The sequence below is a fragment of the Babylonia areolata genome, chromosome 17 (assembly GCF_041734735.1).
Source record: "Babylonia areolata isolate BAREFJ2019XMU chromosome 17, ASM4173473v1, whole genome shotgun sequence".
Classification (NCBI taxonomy): domain Eukaryota; kingdom Metazoa; phylum Mollusca; class Gastropoda; order Neogastropoda; family Buccinidae; genus Babylonia; species Babylonia areolata.
The window spans coordinates 3,479,694-3,487,750 of record NC_134892.1 but is presented as its reverse complement, the minus strand read 5'-3'; the positions used below and the strand labels follow the sequence as shown (position 1 = coordinate 3,487,750).

General features: G+C 46.5%; 1 protein-coding gene across 5 annotated transcripts in view; it reads right to left on the bottom strand.

Moving 5' to 3' along the window:
- LOC143291437 (uncharacterized) overlaps positions 1-8,057 on the bottom strand; it is a 57,497-nt gene that overhangs the window by 15,837 nt on the left and 33,603 nt on the right. The gene's annotated exons all lie outside the window — the stretch shown is intronic.

The window sequence follows — 8,057 nt, the reverse complement described above, 5'->3', positions numbered from 1 at the left end:
CACATTTAAACATAGACAGATACACACATAGACAGACAGATACACACACAGACAAAAAGACAGACAGATAGACAGATACTGACAGTTCGTATCACCCGACTGACTGTAAAGCCAGACTGGACAAATCAAAGAAACCAACATCTCCATAACCAAACACCTTACAACGCCCAACACCTCCAACACCTCCATAACCAAAACACTTTACAACGCCCAACACCTCCAAAACCAAAACACCTTCCAACGCCCAACACCTCCATAACAAAACACCTTACAACGCCCAACACCTCCATAACCAAAACACTTTACAACGCCCAACACCTCCATAACCAAACACCTTACAACGCCCAACACCTCCATAACAAAAAAACCTTACAACGCCCAACACGTCCATAACCAAACACCTTACAACGCCCAACACCTCCATAACCAAACACCTTACAACGCCCAACACCTCCATAACCAAAACACCTTACAACGCCCAACATCTCCATAACCAAACACCTTACAACGCCCAACACCTCCATAACAAAACACCTTATAACGCCCAACACCTCCATAACAAAACACCTTACAACGCCCAACACCTCAAAAACCAAACACCTTACAACGCCCAACACCTCCATAACCAAACACCTTACAACGCCCAACATCTCCATAACCAAAACACTTTACAACACCCAACACCTCCATAACCAAACACCTTACAACGCCCAACACCTCCATAACCAAACACGGTACAATGCCCAACACCTCCATAACCAAACACCTTACAACGCCCAACGCCTCCAACACCTCCATAACCAAACACCTTACAATGCCCAACACCTCCATAACCAAACACCTTGCAACGCCCAACACCTCCAACACCGCCATAACCAAACACCTTACAATGCCCAACACCTCCAACACCTCCATAACCAAACACCTTACAACGCCCAACACCTCCAAAACCAAACACCTTACAACGCCCAGCACCTCCAAAACCAAACACCTTACAACGCCCAACACCTCCATAACCAAACACCTTACAACGCCCAACACCTCCATAACCAAACACCTTACAACGCCCAACACCTCCAAAACCAAACACCTTACAACGCCCAACACCTCCATAACCAAACACCTTACAGCGCCCAACACCTCCATAACCAAACACTTTACAACGCCCAACATTTCCATAACCAAAACACTTTACAACGCCCAACACCTCCAAAACCAAAACACCTTACAACGCCCAACACCTCCATAACAAAACACCTTACAACGCCCAACACCATAACCAAAACACTTTACAACGCCCAACACCTCCATAACCAAACACCTTACAACGCCCAACACCTCCATAACAAAAACACCTTACAACGCCCAACACCTCCAAAACCAAACACCTTACAACGCCCAACACCTCCATAACCAAACACCATACGACGCCCAACACCTCCATAACCAAAACACCTTACAACGCCCAACATCTCCATAACCAAAACACCTTACAACGCCCAACACCTCCATAACCAAAACACCTTACAACGCCCAACATTTCCATAACCAAACACCTTACAACGCCCAACACCTCCATAACAAAACATCTTACAACGCCCAACACGTCCATAACCAAACACCTTACAACGCCCAACACCTCCAAAACCAAACACCTTACAACGCCCAACATCTCCATAACCAAAACACCTTACAACGCCTAACACCTCCATAACCAAAACACCTTACAACGCCCAACATTTCCATAACAAAACACCTTACAACGCCCAACACGTCCATAACCAAACACCTTACAACGCCCAACACCTCCATAACCAAACACCTTACAACGCCCAACACCTCCATAACAAAACACCTTACAACGCCAAACGCCTCCATAACCAAAACACCTTACAACGCCCAACATCTCCATAACCAAAACACCTTACAACGCCCAACACCTCCATAACCAAAACACCTTACAACGCCCAACATCTCCATAACCAAACACCTTACAACGCCCAACACCTCCATAACAAAACACCTTATAACGCCCAACACCTCCATAACAAAACACCTTACAACGCCCAACACCTCCATAACAACAACACCTTACAACGCCCAACACCTCCATAACCAAACACCTTACAACGCCCAACATCTCCATAACCAAAACACTTTACAACACCCAACACCTCCATAACCAAACACCTTACAACGCCCAACACCTCCATAACCAAACACGGTACAATGCCCAACACCTCCATAACCAAACACCTTACAACGCCCAACGCCTCCAACACCTTCATAACCAAACACCTTACAATGCCCAACACCTACATAACCAAACACCTTACAACGCCCAACACCTCCAACACCTCCATAACCAAACACCTGACAACGCCCAACACCTCCATAACCAAACACGGTACAATGCCCAACACCTCCATAACCAAACACCTTACAACGCCCAACGCCTCCAACACCTCCATAACCAAACACCTTACAATGCCCAACACCTCCATAACCAAACACCTTGCAACGCCCAACACCTCCAACACCGCCATAACCAAACACCTTACAATGCCCAACACCTCCAACACCTCCATAACCAAACACCTTACAACGCCCAACACCTCCAAAACCAAACACCTTACAACGCCCAACACCTCCAAAACCAAACACCTTACAACGCCCAGCACCTCCAAAACCAAACACCTTACAACGCCCAACACCTCCATAACCAAACACCTTACAACGCCCAACATCTCCATAACCAAACACTTTACAACGCCCAACACCTCCATAACCAAACACCTTACAGCGCCCAACACCTTCAAAACCAAACACTTTACAACGCCCAACATTTCCATAACCAAAACACTTTACAACGCCCAACACCTCCAAAACCAAAACACCTTACAACGCCCAACACCTCCATAACAAAACACCTTACAACGCCCAACACCATAACCAAAACACTTTACAACGCCCAACACCTCCATAACCAAACACCTTACAACGCCCAACACCTCCATAACAAAAACACCTTACAACGCCCAACACCTCCAAAACCAAACACCTTACAACGCCCAACACCTCCATAACCAAACACCATACGACGCCCAACACCTCCATAACCAAAACACCTTACAACGCCCAACATCTCCATAACCAAAACACCTTACAACGCCCAACACCTCCATAACCAAAACACCTTACAACGCCCAACATTTCCATAACCAAACACCTTACAACGCCCAACACCTCCATAACAAAACATCTTACAACGCCCAACACGTCCATAACCAAACACCTTACAACGCCCAACACCTCCAAAACCAAACACCTTACAACGCCCAACATCTCCATAACCAAAACACCTTACAACGCCTAACACCTCCATAACCAAAACACCTTACAACGCCCAACATTTCCATAACAAAACACCTTACAACGCCCAACACGTCCATAACCAAACACCTTACAACGCCCAACACCTCCATAACCAAACACCTTACAACGCCCAACACCTCCATAACAAAACACCTTACAACGCCAAACGCCTCCATAACCAAAACACCTTACAACGCCCAACATCTCCATAACCAAAACACCTTACAACGCCCAACACCTCCATAACCAAAACACCTTACAACGCCCAACATCTCCATAACCAAACACCTTACAACGCCCAACACCTCCATAACAAAACACCTTATAACGCCCAACACCTCCATAACAAAACACCTTACAACGCCCAACACCTCCATAACAACAACACCTTACAACGCCCAACACCTCCATAACCAAACACCTTACAACGCCCAACATCTCCATAACCAAAACACTTTACAACACCCAACACCTCCATAACCAAACACCTTACAACGCCCAACACCTCCATAACCAAACACGGTACAATGCCCAACACCTCCATAACCAAACACCTTACAACGCCCAACGCCTCCAACACCTTCATAACCAAACACCTTACAATGCCCAACACCTGCATAACCAAACACCTTACAACGCCCAACACCTCCAACACCTCCATAATCAAACACCTTACAATGCCCAACACCTCCAACACCTCCATAACCAAACACCTTACAACGCCCAACACCTCCAAAACCAAACACCTTACAACGCCCAAAACCTCCAAAACCAAACACCTTACAACGCCCAGCACCTCCAAAACCAAACACCTTACAACGCCCAACACCTCCATAACCAAACACCTTACAACGCCCAACATCTCCATAACCAAACACTTTACAACGCCCAACACCTCCATAACCAAACACCTTACAACGTCCAACACCTCCATAACCAAAACACCTTACAACGCCCAACACCTCCATAACCAAAACACCTTACAACGCCCAACATCTCCATAACCAAAACACCTTACAACGCCCAACACCTCCATAACCAAAACACCTTACAACGCCCAACATCTCCATAACCAAACACCTTACAACGCCCAACACCTCCATAACAAAACACCTTATAACGCCCAACACCTCCATAACAAAACACCTTACAACGCCCAACACCTCCAAAACCAAACACCTTACAACGCCCAACACCTCCATAACCAAACACCTTACAACGCCCAACATCTCCATAACCAAAACACTTTACAACACCCAACACCTCCATAACCAAACACCTTACAACGCCCAACACCTCCATAACCAAACAGGGTACAATGCCCAACACCTCCATAACCAAACACCTTGCAACGCCCAACACCTCCAACACCGCCATAACCAAACACCTTACAATGCCCAACACCTCCAACACCTCCATAACCAAACACCTTACAACGCCCAATACCTCCAAAACCAAACACCTTACAACGCCCAACACCTCCAAAACCAAACACCTTACAACGCCCAGCACCTCCAAAACCAAACACCTTACAACGCCCAACACCTCCATAACCAAACACCTTACAACGCCCAACATCTCCATAACCAAACACTTTACAACGCCCAACACCTCCATAACCAAACACCTTACAGCGCCCAACACCTCCATAACCAAAACATCTTACAACGCCCAACACCTTCAAAACCAAACACCTTACAACGCCCAACACCTTCAAAACCAAACACCTTACAACGCCCAACACCTCCATAACCAAACACCTTACAGCGCCCAACACCTCCATAACCAAACACCTTACAACGCCCAACACCTCCATAACCAAACATCTTACAACGCCCAACACCTTCAAAACCAAACACCTTACAACACCCAACACCTCCATAACCAAACACCTTACAACGCCCAACACCTCCAAAACCAAACACCTTAGAACGCCCAACACCTCCATAACCAAACACCTTACAACGCCCAACACCTCCATAACCAAAACACCTTACAACGCCCAACACCTCCATAACAAAACATCTTACAACGCCCAACACGTCCATAACCAAACACCTTACAACGCCCAACACCTCCAAAACCAAACACCTTACAACGCCCAACATCTCCATAACCAAAACACCTTACAACGCCTAACACCTCCATAACCAAAACACCTTACAACGCCCAACATTTCCATAACAAAACACCTTACAACGCCCAACACGTCCATAACCAAACACCTTACAACGCCCAACACCTCCATAACCAAACACCTTACAACGCCCAACACCTCCATAACAAAACACCTTACAACGCCAAACGCCTCCATAACCAAAACACCTTACAACGCCCAACATCTCCATAACCAAAACACCTTACAACGCCCAACACCTCCATAACCAAAACACCTTACAACGCCCAACATCTCCATAACCAAACACCTTACAACGCCCAACACCTCCATAACAAAACACCTTATAACGCCCAACACCTCCATAACAAAACACCTTACAACGCCCAACACCTCCATAACAACAACACCTTACAACGCCCAACACCTCCATAACCAAACACCTTACAACGCCCAACATCTCCATAACCAAAACACTTTACAACACCCAACACCTCCATAACCAAACACCTTACAACGCCCAACACCTCCATAACCAAACACGGTACAATGCCCAACACCTCCATAACCAAACACCTTACAACGCCCAACGCCTCCAACACCTTCATAACCAAACACCTTACAATGCCCAACACCTACATAACCAAACACCTTACAACGCCCAACACCTCCAACACCTCCATAACCAAACACCTGACAACGCCCAACACCTCCATAACCAAACACGGTACAATGCCCAACACCTCCATAACCAAACACCTTACAACGCCCAACGCCTCCAACACCTCCATAACCAAACACCTTACAATGCCCAACACCTCCATAACCAAACACCTTGCAACGCCCAACACCTCCAACACCGCCATAACCAAACACCTTACAATGCCCAACACCTCCAACACCTCCATAACCAAACACCTTACAACGCCCAACACCTCCAAAACCAAACACCTTACAACGCCCAACACCTCCAAAACCAAACACCTTACAACGCCCAGCACCTCCAAAACCAAACACCTTACAACGCCCAACACCTCCATAACCAAACACCTTACAACGCCCAACATCTCCATAACCAAACACTTTACAACGCCCAACACCTCCATAAGCAAACACCTTACAGCGCCCAACACCTTCAAAACCAAACACTTTACAACGCCCAACATTTCCATAACCAAAACACTTTACAACGCCCAACACCTCCAAAACCAAAACACCTTACAACGCCCAACACATCCATAACAAAACACCTTACAACGCCCAACACCATAACCAAAACACTTTACAACGCCCAACACCTCCATAACCAAACACCTTACAACGCCCAACACCTCCATAACAAAAACACCTTACAACGCCCAACACCTCCAAAACCAAACACCTTACAACGCCCAACACCTCCATAACCAAACACCATACGACGCCCAACACCTCCATAACCAAAACACCTTACAACGCCCAACATCTCCATAACCAAAACACCTTACAACGCCCAACACCTCCATAACCAAAACACCTTACAACGCCCAACATTTCCATAACCAAACACCTTACAACGCCCAACACCTCCATAACAAAACATCTTACAACGCCCAACACGTCCATAACCAAACACCTTACAACGCCCAACACCTCCAAAACCAAACACCTTACAACGCCCAACATCTCCATAACCAAAACACCTTACAACGCCTAACACCTCCATAACCAAAACACCTTACAACGCCCAACATTTCCATAACAAAACACCTTACAACGCCCAACACGTCCATAACCAAACACCTTACAACGCCCAACACCTCCATAACCAAACACCTTACAACGCCCAACACCTCCATAACAAAACACCTTACAACGCCAAACGCCTCCATAACCAAAACACCTTACAACGCCCAACATCTCCATAACCAAAACACCTTACAACGCCCAACACCTCCATAACCAAAACACCTTACAACGCCCAACATCTCCATAACCAAACACCTTACAACGCCCAACACCTCCATAACAAAACACCTTATAACGCCCAACACCTCCATAACAAAACACCTTACAACGCCCAACACCTCCATAACAACAACACCTTACAACGCCCAACACCTCCATAACCAAACACCTTACAACGCCCAACATCTCCATAACCAAAACACTTTACAACACCCAACACCTCCATAACCAAACACCTTACAACGCCCAACACCTCCATAACCAAACACGGTACAATGCCCAACACCTCCATAACCAAACACCTTACAACGCCCAACGCCTCCAACACCTTCATAACCAAACACCTTACAATGCCCAACACCTGCATAACCAAACACCTTACAACGCCCAACACCTCCAACACCTCCATAATCAAACACCTTACAATGCCCAACACCTCCAACACCTCCATAACCAAACACCTTACAACGCCCAACACCTCCAAAACCAAACACCTTACAACGCCCAAAACCTCCAAAACCAAACACCTTACAACGCCCAGCACCTCCAAAACCAAACACCTTACAACGCCCAACACCTCCATAACCAAACACCTTACAACGCCCAACATCTCCATAAC